Source organism: Oryctolagus cuniculus, chromosome 8 (genome assembly GCF_964237555.1).
Source record: "Oryctolagus cuniculus chromosome 8, mOryCun1.1, whole genome shotgun sequence".
Lineage (NCBI taxonomy): Eukaryota > Metazoa > Chordata > Mammalia > Lagomorpha > Leporidae > Oryctolagus > Oryctolagus cuniculus.
This window is the reverse complement of record NC_091439.1, coordinates 60,266,060-60,285,369: the sequence shown is the minus strand read 5'-3', so window position 1 is coordinate 60,285,369 and position 19,310 is coordinate 60,266,060. Positions and strand designations below refer to the sequence as shown.

Here is a 19,310-nt window from a genome sequence, read left to right as displayed (position 1 = left end):
TAGGAGAAGAGGGAGAAAAAGGCATGGGAGTGTGGGTGGGAGGGCAGGTATGGTGGGGAGAATAAATATGCTCCTAAAGTTCTACTTACAGGATACATGAAGTTTGTATTCCTTAAATAAAAGGTTTCTGGGGGAAAAAAGAGAAATGGGCTAAGGATATGAACAGGCATTTTTCAAAGAATGAAGTATAAATGGCCAGGCCAACAGACACATGAAAAGATGCTCAGGATCAATAGCCATCAGGAAACGCAAATAAAAATCACAATGAGGTTTCACCTCACCCAAGTTAGAATGGCCATTACCCAAAAATCAAAAAAAAAAAAAAAAATGACAAATGCTGGTGAGGATGCAGGAAAAAAAGATACTCTTGTACACTGTTGGTGGAAATGTAAATTAGCAAAACCATTACGGGAGACAGTCTGGAGATTCCTCCGAAATCTGAAAATAGATCTACCACGTAACCCAGTCATTCTACTCCTGGGAATTTACCCAAAGAAAATGAAATCAGCATATGAGAGAGTTATCTGTACCCCATGTTTACAGCAGCTAAACTCAAAATAGCTAAGATATGGAATCAACACAGATGTCCATCAATTGATGACTAAATAAAGAAATTCTCAGGGCCTGTGCTGTGACGTGGTGGGTAAAACCTCTGTCTGTGGCGCCTGCACCCTATATATGGGCATTGGTTCGAGTCCCAGCTGCTCCACTTCTGATCCAGCTCCCTGCTAATGTTCCTGGGAAAACAGCAGAGGACGGCCTAAGTGCTTTGGCCCCTGCATCCATGTGGGACACCCAAAAGATGCTCCTGGCTCCTAGCTTCAGATCAGCCCAGCTCCAGCCACTACAGCCATCTGGAGAGTGAACAAGCAGATGGAAGATATCTCCTCTCCTCCCTCACACACACACATCACACACACTCTCTCTCTTCCAAATAAATATATAAATCTTGTTAAAAAAAGAAGAAATAAAGAAAATCTTACCTCATAGCTCAAAAAGGAAGACTACTAAATAATCAAGTTAACTAAATTGATTTTGTAGCGGGCTTTGAAATTGAAAATAACTCCACAGAGTTAAAATTAAAACAAAAGATTTAAATTTTTATCTTATTATATTTTCTTTTTTTAAAAAAAAAGCTCTTTTTTTTTATTTTTTGACAGGCAGAGTGGAAAGTGAGAGAGAGAGACAAAGGTCTTCCATTGCTGTTGGTTCACCCTCAAATGGCCGCCACGGCCGGCATGCTGCAACTGGCACACCGCGCTGATCCGAAGCCAGGAGCCAGGTGCTTCTCCTGGTCTCCCATGCACGTGCAGGGCCCAAGCACTTGGGCCATCCTCCACTGCACTCCCGGGCCACAGCAGAGAGCTGGCCTGGAAGGGGGGCAACCAGGACAGAATCCAGCGCCCCGATCGGGACTAGAACCCCGTGTGCCAGAGCTGCAAGGCGGAGGATTAGCCTATTGAACCACGGCGCTAGCTTATCTTATTATATTTTCAATCTGTTACTGAGGTTCAAAAAAAAATGTCAAGTGCAGATGTTTGACTCAGCAGTTAAGACACCTGCATCCTTTATCAGAGTTCCTGGGTTTTAGTCCCTGCTCTGCTTGTGACCCAAGTTCCTGCTAATGAGCACCCTGGAAGGCAGCATGTGAGGGCTCAGGTATTTTGGTCTTTGCCACCCATATGGAAAAACTGAAAGGAGTTCATGGCTCCTAGCTTTGTCCCAGCCCAGACCTGGCTGTTGTGACCATTTGTGAAGGGAACCATTGGATGGAAGATCAATACTGTTCACTTGCTTGTTCGCTCTACTTTTCAAATGAATAAGAATAAATAAAATTTTAAAATTAAGAAATCCAAAATAACTCAATATGACTGATTATAAATAGAATCATTGTTACTGCTCCTCCTGTAAACCACAGTAATTGGCATATAGTACTTATCAGAAATTTACCAAATCAGTCATCCCATATGAAAATAGACAGAATGGTAAGAAAGTAAGTAATGTACGAAAATCCTAGTTACCAAGACTGTCTGGGACTTTTGTTAGAATAGCATAACTCTTAGTCAAACTCCCATTACTATGGATAATATTTTAATACCTTACTTTCATTGACTTGTTTGCTACTTTGGGCACCATCCATTTGGTAAGAGCCTGAGGCATTGTGCTAATACACAAACCCACAATCACAAAACCTAAGATACATTTCTTTTTTTAAGTTTTATTTAATAAATATAAATTTCCAAAGTACAACTTTTGGATTACAGCAGTTTTTCCCTCGTAGCCTCCCTCCCACCCGCAACCATGCTATCTCTCACTCCCTATCCCATCCCATTCTTCATCAAGATTCATTAATTACCTTTATATACAGAATATCAACTCTACACTAAGTAAAGATTTCAACAGTTTGCACCCACACAGAAACACAAAGTGTAAAGTACTGTTTGAAGACTAGTTTTATTGTTAATTCTCATAGTACAACACATTAAGGACAGAGACCCTACATGGGGAGTAAGTGCACAGTGACTCCCGTTGTTGATTTAACAATTGACACTCTTGTTTATGACACCAGTAATCACCCGAGGCTCTTGACATAAGCTGCCAAGGCTATGGAAGATTTTTGAGTTCGCTGACTCCGATCTTATGTAGACAAGGTCATAGTCAAAGTGGAAGTCCTCTGCTCCCTTCAGAGAAAGGTACCTCCTTCTTTGATGGCCCATTCTAAGATACATTTCTTCCCATGTTAGCAATGTTCTGAATGCACATCTTGATAGTGACAGGGCCTGTTTCCATTCCAGCAAAGTACAAGAGTGAAGGAATTTTGTCTGAATAACCATGTGGCGATGTGGTCTTCATCATATTTTCCTCAGGGGAAATAAGCCAGAAACAACAAAACTGCCTGGATCCTGCTCTGCAGGTCTTCTTATGGATCTCAAAATTCTACTGCAAATTGATGAGGATAGAGGTACTTCTAAAAAGAAAGTAGAACTCTTTCATGCTTGCTCTGATAAACTGATTCAGCTGATTTGGAAATACTTAGATAAAAGCAAGTTGAGAAAACCCTGCTGAATGTCTAAATAAACTTTCAGATTATTCCAAGATTTGATTAATGTTTCTGAGAAATCGCAGCCAAAGGACCTTTGGATTTCAGTGCAACCAGAATTTAGTTAAACATTTCACCACTGTCATCATTTTTTAAATTGAAATTAAATATCCAACATTCCAAGGCAAAAAATTCCAAATATGTTTTCTTTCCCCCCTCAAAACACATATTTCTTTTTCAGATGCTATTAATTCAGTTAAAGATATGAGCATTCTCATCGTCCTCCTCAACTGAGATTGAACCTGCGCATGCTCCTCTTGTGAGGTGAGTCTGCCCTCACAAGGTCTGACCGTGCATTTAGGGCTATGACCACTCCTTTCACACCCACTAAATCATCTTACATAGTCTCTTCACATATTCCAAAATAAAATTTTATTGTGTTATATTATGCTAAATAGTCTTTTCAACTGTTTACTTAACAACTACCAACAGTTCCAAGTCCTAAATCTGGTTTACAATCTCAGGTCACCTCTAGTGTGTATGAGGTCCTGGAAAAATCATTATTTGCAGAGCTCCTGTCTATATAAACAATTACATTAAAAATGTTATGGGACCACCATTGTGGTATAGTGGGTTAAGCTGCTGCCAGTAATGTCAGCATCCCATATGAGTACAGCATTTCATGTTAGTGCTGGTTCAAGTCCCTGCTGCTCCACTTCCCATCCAGCTCCCTGCTAATGCACCTAGGAAAACAACAGAAGATGTCCCAAGACCTTGGGCCCCTGGACCTATGTGGGAGACCCAGATCAAGTTCCTCGTTCCTGGCTCCTGGCTTCAGCCTAGCCTGGAGCTGCTGCCATCATTTGGGTGAAACAGCAGATGGAGGGACTCAATCTCTATCTCCCTCTCTCTCTCTATAACTCTGCCTTTCAAATAAATAAATCTTAAAAAAAAATGCTATAAGGTTCCATGGGCCCATATGAGGTAGAGTGATTTATTAGTCAAGATTTAAAATAATGTGTAGAAAAGAGGGACTTCAACATCTGTTTTCCCATTAGGGGCAGGTGAAGAGTTTCCATGGTATCCAGGCACCATCTCTTACTGTTCAGAACAGGAAAACATCTTGTCATGCTCTTTTAATGATGTCAACTCCTCATTTTGTGCTAGCAGGATTATTACTCCATTTCTTATTTTTACTCTTGTCATTCCAGAAATTGCTACCAGTTCCTGACCTAGTTTGAGTTCAAAAATCATGTTTTTTCTTTTTTTCCTACTCAGAGAAAAAAGTAGGAATGCTGTTATAACCCATATAGCCAAGGCTCTTTGGAATCTATTTTTATTGATAACAATGTGGTTCTTCTTGCCTCTGCAGTATCCTAATATTATTTATAGAACACTAGTTACAACATCAGTTATAACACTTTCTCAGCCATCTAGCCCATGCATATTGGTTTCCAGGGATGCTTAAAGGGTGTTCCTATCCTTCATGCAGATGGCTACCATGCAAGTCTTTTTTAAATACAGACATTTAATTTAATTTATTTATTTTTAAATATTATCTACTTGAGAGGCATAGTTATAGACAGAGAAGGGGAAAGACAGAAAGAGAGGTCTTCTATCCACTGGTTCACTCCCTAAATGGCCAAAATGGCCAGAGATGGGCCAACCCAAAGCCAGGAGCCAAGAGCTTTCTCTGGTTCTCCCACCTGGATACAGGGGCCCAAGCACTTGGATCATCCTCTGGTGCTTCCCCAGGCACATTAACAGGGAGCTGGATCGGAAGCAGATCAGCCAGGACTTGAACCAGTGCCCAGATAGGATTCCAGTACTGCAAGTGGTGGCTTTACCCACTATGCCATAGTGTCGGCCCCAATTTCTTGATATTATAATTAGTTCATTGCTAAAAGGTCAGTGCCGACCTCACCCTTGCCTCCCATATACCACTACACTGAGAAAACAGGAGAGGGGTCTGTGGGAAAAATGAAACAAGCTGTCCCATGTATGTAAAGAATGTCTGTCCCTCAGCCAGGCATGACTTATGAGCCACATGAAGGAGCACAATGTCACTGCATCAATTGGAGGCAAGAGCAGCCATGATTTAGATGGGCTTCCCAGCCTTTGCTATTACCTACACTCTGATAAATGCAACTTTAGATGTCACTCTGTAATTAGGATGAAGGAATCCCCAAATAAAATACCTTGGTGAACGCACATGGAATATTTAAATCAACAAAATGTAAAGGAAACAGATGAAATATAATCCTTCGTTTTTGATTTTCTAATTTCATCAGCAACTATCTGATCTAATTTTCTGGAAGAGACACAGCTAATAACAGGGAAGAGATGCATTATAGCGACACCATTTTTATTCATCTGTCTGGAGGGCTGACAATCTGCCTTGTGTAGATGTGTTTTTCCCATGACCGTACAGACTTCCACTTGAACGAAAACCAAACAGTGGTCTGGTTTTACCTTCCGGATTGACTCATTAGTTTTTGTGACGACAGCTGCTGATGTTCTGGGTCAGACTGACCTGCTTAACTATCTGTAAATCTATTATGATAATGTTATCTTCCAGGATTGCATGGAGTATGGTTACAAAAGGTGTCTGGAAAAATGTCAGATGGAGTCTGAGTTTTCAAGGAAGCTGGTTGTTTTCCCTCAGTTTCTAACACCCATTCTGAACTATGGGAGCAGGAATACTGTATATTTAAATGCATCTGTTGTACAACTGCTGAGTTCAGAGTACTCTAGCAAGGGTGGGTAATCACACAGATGGTGTGCTTCGCGACCAAAACCACTTGCTGTAGATGCCACATTCAGAGAGAACATGTAAATACTTGGCAGAGTTACGAGAGTTTTCAGAGGTGTTATATTCATTTAGAGAATTACAGCTTTGGTGGTGACAGCTTCTCATTTGGGGCTAGCAGGATTAATGCTTCCTTTTTTATTTTTACTTTTGACATTCCAGAAATTGCCACAACTTCCTGATCTAACTTGAGTTCAAATGTTTTTCTTATCGATACTTATAGATAGAGGGTAACTGTACTGACAAGAACGGTGATGCAAAAGGAAAGGGTGAGTGGGAGTGTATGGGCCTCCTGTACTATGCAGGAACTTTTGCATCTGTATTTGATGGCTTATTTATTTCAATAAATACCACAAGCAGTCAATGTTATTTTTCATCTCAAATTTAGTATAAAGTCCCAAGTTTTATTTTTTCAGTGACAAATAATAACTGTTCATCTTTATGGGGTGTGACATTTTTGCACATTTATACAATGGGTATTGATCAATTCAAGAAATCCTTGCAGTATCTCAAATAATTATTATTTCTCTGTGATGACTTTCAAAATTCTATGTTTAGGCTATTTTGGGTTATGTGATCTGATATTGTTAACTATAATCACCCTCTGGGTAACAGAACACCAACATTTGTTCCCCCTATCTTTCTGTGACCTTGTTCTCTTAAACAATCTCTTTCCTTTTCTTGTATTCCTTTTTTTAAAAAGATTTATTTATTTGAAAGTTAGAGTTACAAAGAGAGAGGAGAGACAGAGAGAGACACAGAGAGAGAGAGAGAGAGTGATCTTCCATCCCCTGGTTCACTGCCCAATTGGCCACAACAGCCGGAGCTGTGACAATCCAAAACCAGGAGCCAGGAGCTTCCTCCAGGTCTCCCACATGGCAGCAGGGGCCCAAGGACTTGGGTCATCCTCTGTTTTCCTGCTTTCCCAGGCCACAACAGAGAGCTGGATCGGAAGTGGAGCAGCCAGCCTCGAACCAGCACCCATATGGGGATGCCAGCACTTCAGGCCAGGGTGTTAACTCGCTGCGCCACAGCGCCAGCCCCAAAGAATATCTTTCCATCTCTCCCTTCCATGTCTGTTCTCACTAGATTCTAGGAACTCAGCTTTTATTAGATTTCACATGAGTGAAATTATATGGTATTTGTCTTGTGTGTTGGGCTTATTTAACTTAACATTATGCTCTCCAGTTCCATCCATGTTGCTGTAAATAACAGTATTTTATCTTTTTCATGACTGAAAAAAATTCCATACCACACTTTCTTTATCCCTTCATCCACCGATACATATGAAAGTTGATTAGAATTTTAGTTATTGCAAACAGTGCATCAATAAGCATGAAAGTCCAGTGTATGCATCTCTTTGATATATTGATTTCATTTCCTTTGGATAAATACCCAGTAATCAGGTTGATGGGTTATAAGGTCTTTCTATTTTTAGCTTCTGAAGAAATCTCCAAATTGTTTTCCATCTGTACTAATTTACATTTTTGCCAATAGTATATAAGAGATCCTCTTTCTCCACATCCTCACCAGCAACTATCAGTTTTTCTATTTTTTATTTTAGCTATTCTGATGGACATGAGTTTGTCTCTCATTAGGGTTTTGATTTGCAATTCCCTGGTGATTAATCATATGAAATTTTTTTCATATGCTTGTTGCCCATTTGTATATCAGATTTGCCCTTTTTGAAATCAAATTATCTGGTGCTTGCTTTTGAGTTTCATAAGTTCTTTATATATTCTGGATATTAATCTCTCATTAGATAATAGGTTGAAAATGTTCTTTCTTATGTAGTAGGTGGTCTCATCACACTATTGATTATATATATCCATTGCTATGCAGCAGTTTTTGTTTGATAGAATCCCACCTGTTTGTTTTGTCATTTGTTGCTTGTGCATTTATATTTATTCTTACCCTAAAAAAATCCTTGTCCAGACCAATGTCATAGAAATACTTCCCTTCCCTATGTTTTTTCTACTGTTCTTATAAGTTTTTAGTTTCACATTTAAGCCTTTAATGTATTTTGACTTTATTTTGGTAAACAGACATGGGGTCAAGTCTCATTCTTTACATATGGACATGCAGTTCTCTTAGCACCATTTATTACAGAGCCGGTGGCACTTATGTCAAAAATCATTTGGATATAAGTACATGAGTTTATTTCTGGGTTCTCTATTTTATTGGTCTAAGTGTTCATTTTTATACCCTGCTATTGTTGAGAACTATAACTTTACATTATATTTTGGTTTGTGTGGTTTTGAAATTTTTATTCATTTATTTGAAAAGCAGAAAAATGTAGGTATGAAAGACAGAAGGAGAGAGGGAGAGATGAAGGGACAGAGATAGAAAGAGAGAGAGAATACCCATTTGCTGGTGCATTACTCAATTGCCTACAAAGTCTAGGACTGGGCCAGACTGAGGCCAGGAGCTAGAAACTCACTTCAGGTTCCCCACATAGGTAACAGGGACCCAAGTACTCGAATTATTACCTGATGCTTCCTAGGGTACACATTAGCAGGAACCTGGAATTGGAAGTAGGGCCAGGACTCAGACCCAGGCATTCTAAGATGTGATATGGGTATCTTAACTGCTAGGCCAAATGGCAACTCCTATAGTGTATTTTGAAGCCAACTGGTGTTATGCCTCCAACTTTACTCCTTTTGCTAATAGCTTTGGCTATTCATGGAATTATGTGAGGCAATACAAATTTTAGGATTTTTTTTTTCTATTTCAGTTAAGTGTGACATTGGAATTTTGATAGGGATTGCATTAACTCCATATCAAATTGAGTAGTATGGAGATTTTAACAAATTAAGTATTCAAATAAAGAAACACAGAATATCTTTCCATTTATTTCTGTCTTTTTTCAATTTCTTTCATTAACATTTTTATTCTTTTCATTGCACAGGGCTTTCCCCTCCTTGATTAAATTCATTCTTGAGCGGAATTTTTTGGGTAAGAAGAGGGGTTGTTATCTACTATAATGGAGATTACTTTCGAAATCTCTTTTTCAGATAGCTCATTATTGGTGTATAGAAATGTTACTGATTTTTGTGTTAATTTTTTAATCCCACAACCTTAATAAATTAATCTACTAATTCTCTGTTTCCTGATAACTCTCTATATGAACATTTCATCCACAAATAGGGACAGAACTAACTTCCTTCTTTCCAGTTTGGATGGCCTACATTTCTATCCCTTGCCTAACTGCTCTTGCTAGCATTTCTAGTACCACATTGAATAGAAGTGGTGAAAGTGGACATCATCATCTTATTCCTGGTCTTAGAGGAAAAGCTCTCAACTTTTCTCCATTCAGTAAAAATCTACCAAGATTTTAAAGGTATAATCTTCTGAAATTCACTTGTCCATCCACTTATCTGTTAACTAAATGATCAGTGGAAGATTTTCTAAGTATAAAATATACTCAGTCTCCATGTCCTTCCCCAGGATCTGAGCCTCCCAATAAGAGTTATGTCAAGTAAGAAAGTGTGGGAAGAGGTACAGCTGAGAAGGTCCAGAAAAGACAAGGGGTGAGGCATACCTGAAGAATGGGGAGAAGATGATGGACAAGAAGCAGCTTTGGGGTCTGGGAGAACAGACTGACAGTTAAGAGAAGCGATGACAAGATATAGATTAGGTTTAAGGTATCTGGAGAGAGTGTATATTTTAGATGGCTTATGACCCTTACTGCGTATATGGGTATGACTATTTCAGGCAGCAACACAGGACTAGAAACTAGGGAAAGATATAAATGGCATAGCAGTTCCCTTTTATGAACTCCCAGACAAAAATCTATACCAATAAACAAACATAAAATCAAGTAGGAAAATAACCAAAAACAAGTGGAAAACAACAGAGTGGTAGAAATGCAAAGGGGTGAATTAATAGGTCACTTCAGGTTTCATGGAGGAAATAGCATTTATACTGGATCTTAATGGAATGATCATTTGTATGACAACTCAAGGGAAAAGGGGGGTAATAGAGAAGACTCTAGAGTTTCCAGGGTCCATGCATCCTCATTCAATAGCACACAGAACAGTGACTGGCACATAAGAGCCACTCAATAACATGCACTAACTGAATAAATGACTGAAGTTAACAGTTGATTGAAACTTAGTAACATCAGACTCAAACTTCAAGATCATACTTCATACTTTCAACATGATACTACTGACAGTCCTAAAATGAAAAAATGTGTAGCAAGACAGAGTTTATAAAGCCAGTCGACAAAGAACTGAAATACAATAATAAAGGAAAGAAAACCAATAAGAGGTGAGCCTAGAAAATCAGAAGGTAGACAAGGATGGGGAAATAGTGTAAGCCAGAAAAGAAGTTTGGTTAAAAGTAAAATTTGTTTTGTTAGTGCTGTTTTAAACTATTTTTATTAATTTTTATAGAAAAAAATCAAAAAATACAACAACAACAACAAAAAAAAAAACATGCTGGAGGCCGCCACTGAGCCATAACAGGTAATGAAGAAGGAAACTACTAAGAAAATGAAAGTCGGGGCCGGCACTCTGGTGTAGTGGGTAAAGCCACTGCCTGCAGTGCCGGCATCCCATTTGGGTGACAGTTCAAGTCCCTGCTGCTCCTCTTCTGATCCAGCTCTCTGCTATGGCCTGGGAAAGCAGTAGAGGATGGCCCAAATCCTTGGGCCCCTGCACCACGTGGGAGACCCGGCGGAAGCTCCTTGCTCCTGGCTTCGGATTGGCACAGCTCCAGCGTTGCGGCCATCAGGGGAGTGAACCAGGGGATGGAAGACCTCTCTCTCTCTCTCTCTCTGCCTCTCTCTCTCCCTCTCCCTCTCTACCTCTTTGTGTAACTCTTTCAAGTAAATAAATAAATCTTTTAAAAAAAGAAAATGAAAGTAGGTAGATATAATTTTTACCATATATAGTAAAAATTTTCTGAAGTATCCGAAAAGAAACTTCTAGAACTCAATAACTTCTGGTTATTTTGAAAGATACATTTGTCATTCCTCCAACAGTGACATAGCAGTAGAAACATATCATTAAATCTTTTAACAAAAAGACTAGGGTTAGGCATCCAGGTATCTGCATAGTACCACAGTAGTGTTATCAAAAGCCATCCCCTTGTCCCAATTTCCCACCTATGACGATGGTTGTAAGGTTGACCCAGGTCATCCTAGTGTTTACATGTGTGCAAGAAAATGTGAGGCATGATGTGTGGCCCTAGCTTTGTCTCTCCCATTGATCAGAAAAGCAAAAAGTTTCCCAAGAATCCTCCTCACTTCACCCAGAAGGTGTTCCCTAATTCTAATTCATCAGAGCTGGGTCTCCCAGCCACGTTTAGCTGCAAAAGAGGCTGGTAAGCTAGAGAATACAGTAATGATTAACTTTAGTCAATGATGAGCCATTGCTTGGAACTGAACATGAACTCCAACAAGCTGGAGTTACATTAACAATGAGCCATTGCTTGGAACTGAACATGTGATAGTAACCAACAAGCTGGAGTTACATTACCAAGGAAGGAAGGGGAAATCAACTTCCCCACCAAACATTACAATAAGAACTATGTATCAGTGAAACCCAATCAGCAATGCATTAAATTTTGATTACTTCCTCTAGAAACCATTTACCTCATCTTATCAAAGAGCACACAAGTCTCTCTGTTCCTTGATACTTTAAATTTCTACACCTCATAGGGATGGATGGGCAGGACCATACAGCTTCACATTCAATTACACTATATTGATGGACCTGGGTTTATCTTAGAGCTTCTTTATCTTCCACAGATGTGGTCCATGGGCCAAATACAGTCTGCTGCTTATTTTTTTTTTTTTTTTTGACAGGCAGAGTGGACAGTGAGAGATAGAGAGACAGAGAGAGAAAGGTCTTCCTTTGCCGTTGGATCACCCTCCAATGGCCGCCGCTGCAGCCGGCGCACCGTGCTGATCCGATGGCAGGAGCCAGGATCCAGGTGCTTTTCCTGGTCTCCCATGGGGTGCAGGGCCCAAGCACCTGGGCCATCCTCCACTGCACTCCCTGGCCATAGCAGAGAGCTGGCCTGGAAGAGGGGAAACCGGGACAGAATCCGGCGCCCCAACCGGGACTAGAACCCGGTGTGCCGGCGCCGCATGGTGGAGGATTAGCCTATTGAGCCACGGCGCCGGCTTTGCTGCTTATTTTTGTAGTTATATTAGAATACAGACATATTCAAGTAAGGACATATTGTTCATAGCTGCTTTCATACTAGTTGGGACAGGGACCATGTTTCCTTCAAAGTCAAAAATCTTTGCTATCTAATGCTCTATAGAGAAAAGTGAGTCAACTCCTAATCCATATGTACTTATATTTGCTAATAAGCATGGGCCCTCAGAGATAGGAGGTACTCAACAAACAGCTCCTGACTGACGGATACAAAAGGATTACTGGGCTAATAAACTCTGGTAGAGTTACCAACATATAGTTGGTGTCTCATTGCTAAGGCAAAATATCCTAGTATTTATAGTGTGGGCTTTGGATCTAATTTTCCAATATGGAAACGCTGTGTCCTAGGAAGTAAAGTTAACATCTCTGTGCCTCACCTTCCTCCTGCACAAAATAGAAATAACAGAATTTAATGAATTGTGAAGTTCTTCGAACACTGCCTGGAAGTAGGTGCTGTTGTGCAATAGCTTAAGCTGTTTCTTGGTATGCCTGCAACCCACACCAGAGGGCTGGTTCGAGTCCTGGCCACGCCACTTCCAATCCAGCTTCATGTTAATGCGCCCAGGAAGGCAGTCTGTGATAGCTCAAGAGTTCAGGAACTCCAGGATGGAGATCTGGGCTCTCGGTTTGGCCTAACCCAGAAGCCAGCATCTGGGAAATGAACCAGTAGAGAGAAAATCAATTTTCTCTCTCTCTCTCTGTCTCTCTGTCTCTCTTCTGTCGCTCCATTTCTGTCACTTTGCCTTTCAAATCAATCAATAAAAAATATACACTGCCTGTTACATACCAAGCTCTCAGAAACATATATATAAATATACACACACACATATATACATATATATATATATAAGCTCTGATGAAGGCTATAAGAAAGAGTTCATGTAAATATAATCTATCATTTTCTTTTTCTTTCTTTCTGGACTATCTTTGAACCCAAGCTGTAAAAGGACATGGATAGATAGGGTCAGGAGTAATTTCCATCTTTTCCTCACAGTGCTAAAGCAAGCATTAAAAAAAAATAATAATAAGATGTGAGGGAGACGCTGCAGGGACATCTGAGGAAGTAATTGCTAGTAACAGGGTCATAGAATAAACAAGCACACATGATGTGAGGGGGTGGAAATCTAAGGCCACATGCGTGTCAACACCACACGACTCAACTCTGCTCCTCTGCTCCAGCTGATGAGAAGGGTCAGTGCTGCTGACGTGAGGGGAATGACAGCAGAGCACTTTCATTGAACTGTCAACTAATGAAGTGGTGAGAAATTAGCAAGCCCTGTAATTTACACGCTAATTCTCCCTAATGCCACCTGGGGGCTTCCTGCAGGCAGGGGCACAGAGGAGTGGGAAGCAGCGTCCCGCAGCCAGCAGCCAGCCTGCACTGCCGTTCTCTCCTTGCCAAGCAACACAGCAGCCCAGCTTGTTCCCATTCACCGCTCAGCAAGCAGTTGGCAGGCTGCCTCCAGAGTGCAGGCAAGCCACAGCTATCAGAGCAAAAGGAAGACAATGAGAGGAATTGTAAGATCCTTCCACCTTTTGGCACCTTCTGTATGCACACTCTCTAGAAGTCAACTTGGAGGGCAACCCTCTACCTTCTCTTCAGCCAACCGTAGCCTTTCTTCTACAGGTCAGTCAATGCCATTGCTGAAATGTGACTCAGAAATAAGACTGGTGATACACAGGAGCCAAGAACAGCCATCACTGCATTTTCCCATCAAAGCTTAAAAGACGGCTTTTTGTTCTTTTAAGCTTCAGCACATCTTCTGCTAACAGAAATGTGGCTCTGCCCATGAGCCTGCTCTCTAGATTCCCCTGTGATGAAAGAAGGAGCATTTCTCACCCCGCAAACACACGCCAGAAAAACGCAGGAAAGGACCATCTTAGGCTCCTGGCATCTCTCAGGCAAGAGGCCAGATTCACACTGAGGAAGCCCTGTGTGACTATGTGTAGAGCTGCCTCCTTATTAGAATCATAGATTTCCTGGGACACCCTCTGGACTGTCAGATGAAAACCGGTGCATTTCAGCTCCCTCTGGTAAGCCAGGACTGATCTGAAGACCATCAGGAAAGGGGAGAATGTTACAGTCTTCTCCGTTTCTCTAGGGTCACAGTGTAATTGTGTGGTGGGAGAAACTGGGCCCTCGAGATGCCGTGACAGTTGCTTCTCATTACCTTCCCTTTGGTTCATTACATTTGTGGACAACGATTGCCCAAGTGGGGACGCTTCCATTACACTGAAGGATGTAATGGGCTGTGGACCTTGTGTGGCTTTCCAATGGGGGGAAGGCTGTTTATTCCAAGCACATAACCCTCCTTTTTCAGGGCCCATGCCACAGAATTGGAAAGCAACAAAGGAACAGATAAGTGCTAATCATACAGAAGAACCAAGCCCCAGTGTGTTCATTCATACCCCATGAGATAGGTGTACTCATATGTGTGTATCCCCTTAACATATAATGCTTCACACAGAGGACAGAACTCTCACTTACTAAACTACCAAAGCTAATTTTAACAAGCACACTCACCACACTCACTCAGGTGCACTATACAGGGCTTCTTTGTGTAGCCTCTAGTCTGACATTTGTTCTCTCTCTCTCTCTCTCTCTCTCACACACACACACGTCTCTTATTTGCAAGGATAACTCTAGGAAACCATGAAAAATAGAAAAACTATTTTATACTTTCTTCTCAGGAATGTAAAAAGCCTCAATTAGATTATAAACTAAGGGGAATTAACCAGAGAAAATATAATTATGGAGTGCTCAAATCAGGAATAAATATTAGATATTATATATAACAGGAATTCCCAGACTTTTCCTTTGAGGAAAAATAAAACACCTCTCCCCCAAAGGTAGGAGGAGGTACCTAAAAAGAGATGTTTGGTATGGAATGAATCTGGGATGCACTGTACTACAACCTATTCTTGAGAATGATGACATCACCATGATATCAGCTTACTGAAGGTTACAAGAAATACTGTTGAAAAAAAAATCCATTCCCTCAGCATTGCCCTAATTGATTGATTCAAGGAACACTTTGTTTAAACTACAATCTTATCAACATCCTGGGGAATAATTATACTATAGTAGAGGAAATCTTGTTCTACTACAATTCCATCATTGCTATATACTAGTAATTCTTACATCTTATAATGCATTCAAATCACCAAGGTATCTAATCCTTATCTATATTCAGTAAACTGGTTGGGACTCAGGAACTAGAACACTTAACAAGCACTCCTAATGCTGGGAAGTTCATATACACTTTCAGAAATCCTGATCCACATGTCCTCTTTTAATTCATCAGTGATTGAACTACACATTGTTAATCAAAAGGTTTGACAGTTAATAAGTTGAAAAGTCTGTAGCCTTGATTCTGGAAGTTGACCAAGTTCATGAATTATAAGGACTTCTGAAAATGAAAATTGATATCTACCTCTATAAATTGGCCACAATTGACACCTCATGTGCGTTGGCCCTGGCTTTAAGAAGACATTCCTGGGGCTGGCATAGCAGGTAAAGCCACTGCCTACAATGCTGGCATCCTTTAGGGTCACTAATTTGAGTCCCAGCTGCTCTACTTCCAATCCAGCTACCCAATAAGTGGCCTGGTAAAAGCAGTGGAAGACGGCCTAAGTGTTTGGGCCCCTATCACCCACATGGAAGACCTCGATGAAGCCCCTGGTTCCTGGCTTTAGCCTGGCCTAGTGCTGGCCATTGCAGCCATCTGGGGAGTGATACAGCAAAGGGAAGATCTATTTCTCTCTGTCTTTCCCTCTCTCTCTGTAGTTCTGACTTTCAAGTAAATAAATCTTTTAAAAAAGAAGGTGAAGTGCTGTGCTGTGGCATAGTAGGCTAAGCCTGTCTGCAGTGACAGCATCCCATATGAGTGCTAGTCCTTTTTCTGGTCCAGCTCTCTGCTTATTGCCTGGGAAAGCAAAAAAGATGGCCCAAGTGCTTGCGGCCCTGTACCCATCTGGAAGACCTGGAAAAAGCTCCTGCCACCTGGCTTTGGATCGGCCAAGCTCTGGCTGTTTCTACCATTTGGGGAGTGATCCAGTGGATGGAAGGCCTCTCTCCCTCTCTCCCTCTGTCTGCAAATCTGCCTATCAAACAAATAAATAAAATCTTTAAAAAAAAAGGTTCAGATTAAAAAAAGAAGATGATGATAATGATGACGACATTCCTTTCACTCACTGGCTTCACTAATCCAGCTTTATTCATTGACTCATTCCACAGTTATCTGCAAAGTGTCTTCTATGGTCAGACACTGGCTGAAACATTAGGAGTATCAGTGAATAAAGACAATGAATATCCACTCCCTTGTAGGATTACATGCTAGCAAGGGGGGAGACAGACAATAAAACATCAATATTATAAAGAGATGCATTAGCTAATAAGTTAGAGGAAGGTGAGTATTATGAGAAAAAGAGCAAGCTTAAAGGGACAAGGAATGCGGGCAAATGAGTGGGAAAAGGAGATGATTTTTAAAAGGGCAGTATGAATAGGACTTTTTAGTCAAATACTGAAGAATGTAAGGAATTCTCCTTTTTCAGCATGTGGAACAAGAGACTAGGTATAAAGAATAGCCAGTACAAAAGGAGCTTCTCCTGGGGCTAGCAATGTTGTGAGGTGGATAGAGCTACTGCATGCAATTCCAGTATCCCATATAGGCATCTGTTCAAGTCCCAGCTCCTCCACTTCTGATCCAGCTTCCAGCTTATGGTCTGGGAAAAGCAGCAGAAGATGGCCCAAGTGCTTGGCAAGCCTCTGCCACCCACATGGGAGACCTAGATGAAGCTTCTGGCTCCTAGCTTTGGCCTGGCCCCAGTCCCAGCCCTTGTGGTCATCTGGTGAGTAAACCAGCTGATGGAAGATTCTCTCTCCCTCTCTCCCTCTCTCCTTCCCTCCCTTTCTGTGTGTGTGTGTGTGTGTGTCTCCCTCTCTCTGTAACTATCTCAAGTAAATAAATAAGTCTTAATAAAAAAAAAAAAAGGATCCCTTCCTGTGGACAAAAACAAAATTGGAAAGCATGAGGAAGGGAGAGAAGCAAATGCATCAAAACAGGCAGCAAGCACCAGATCTGTCAGGGTTCTGTCTTCTACTATGATTGAAAAGAAAAGCTATCGCAGCATGGCAAGCCGAGAAACAAGATTATATGGCATGTTTTATAAAGCATCATAATTTATTGCACACTGATTGAGTTCCCACTGATACTTCTGTGCCCAGACCTGGGCTCAGGGCCAAGTATGCAAGGCTGAACCAACAGAGACCTTGCCCTTAAAGTCTCCAGGCCTCTGGCACAGCTCATTACAGGTCAGAAGTTGGACCTTGAAAATATATTGTCCTTGCCCTTTGAGTAACCAGACTGCTCAGTGTTAACCCCAAGATCTCAGCATGCATATGTTGCCCTGTCCTGGACCTAGAGTGGAAGACCTCAAGTCAGCTCAGTCAGGACACTCAGGTGCCCAGCCTGCCTTGAGCACACTGTGTGGCCCTTAGCAAGTCCCCTCTTTCCTTGGCTTCTCCATCTGTTTACACAGTTCTCTGAAGAAGCATGTTTTTTTAGGTCTGACGAGATAACCAGTACTGAGAGCTTTAGGGTGTAATGCAAAACTGACAATTTTAATTTTCCCTCAAATTATCATACTCTAAAATAAATAGAGTTGAGTAGATTCTCCAGTTATTCATTCTGGCAGCACTGCCTCCGCTGAAGACAGTGTACAACTTGGCAGGCCAGAAGCGAAGAGAAAATTATCTTAGTTCCTGGAGTTGAAACCTGCTAGTTACCCACCACTGAAATTCTGAGAGGGTCTTCTGGGGGAGAGCCATTTGCAGCAACAGTCTCCCTTTAAAATTTGAACTTGCTTGCCTACTGCTAACTGCTTCCTGTTGAGGGAGGCTGTGAAGAGCCACATTTAATTTCTGCTTCAAACATAATTCTAAAGGATCAGACTTGGCTTGCTCTCCCTCACCTGCCAGTCATCAATACACACTTAGGAGGTGAGACTTTCATTCTGAAGACATAGAAAATAAAATGACAGATTTCAAGAAACATTGCTCAGTAAACCAGAATTCCTATCAGGACTGTGTGTGCCATTGGTATGCATGTATAGCCTTTATGAAGAGCAACACCATTTTTATCAAATGCTTGTGATGTAACCTCATGGAAATCGGTGAATCTCAGGGATTTGGCAGGCACTTGGGGAAAGAGAAATGTCATTGAGTGTGATTTCAGCCTGCAGTCTGTACTGAAGCTAAGCTGCTCCAGATGTTTTCCTTTTGTCTTTGTTTAATGGCTCCTCTAAACACAGCATCTTACTCTCAGCCAAAGCAGCAAAATTTACAACATATTAATTAATAACAAGATGCTTAGCTAAGCAATTCTGCCTGAGTATGTAATTATATTTTTAGAGATTTTTTTTCTTTTCTCTTACCTTTCTTCTGCTAGATTTTTAGTGGCATAAAGGAGTATTAGGAACATAGAAAAATCTCACATGGCTGAAGAATAGTTTTAGTTAGTCAATAAGAAGTAAGCTATGATAACTATATTCCTAAAGTTGTACTTGTTTGTATACATTAAACAAAGTTTCTTTAGAAAAAAAAATTAAGCTGTGTTAATTTATCCTTAACCATAGTTATATTGTTCTGGTCAGTTCTGAGCTCAAAACAAAGAGAAGTTTTACAGCAAGCAAGAACTATAACAAAGTACAAGTATAAGTTATAGCCATATATACGAAGAGAGAGAGAGAAACATTTTCTCACCATTTCTGATCAACTAACTTTCAAAACTTAAAAATGAGATTAGTTCTTTGTTTTTGCCTGTTCAGAGACTCAGGTTATCAGTAAAACATGTTGCACACCTGCCCTGTCAATCCCCAGCCCTGGATCAGCCCAACCATTAACTTTCTCAGCCCCTGATTCCAGGCAGCTGAGCATGGACAGAGGAAAATCACATTACTCTGCTTACTGGCAATCTGACAAATCCATGATCTCCAGCATCAACTGGACTATGTGCTACTGGCAGTCCTTTTATTTGTCCCCACTCAGCTCCATTTCAGATTTCCCGTACAGCTGTTCCAAACTATTAGCATACTCTACAATCCCCTCATTCTAAGCAAATGACCTTCCTCATACAACACAAATAGAGTTCCTCTCCATCCCCTCCATCCAGACTAAGCCATGAGAACATCTGCCATCTGCCTTCTGCCTCCTCTTCTACTAAGTGATGTAGAGTCACATCTTTTAATTTTGGAAGTAAAATATTCTATAGAATACTGGGCCCCATCTCTC

At 40.9% G+C, this 19,310-nt stretch overlaps 1 long non-coding RNA gene across 1 annotated transcript in view; it reads right to left on the bottom strand.

Moving 5' to 3' along the window:
• LOC103350738 (uncharacterized) overlaps positions 1-19,310 on the bottom strand; it is a 411,608-nt gene that overhangs the window by 317,444 nt on the left and 74,854 nt on the right. The gene's annotated exons all lie outside the window — the stretch shown is intronic.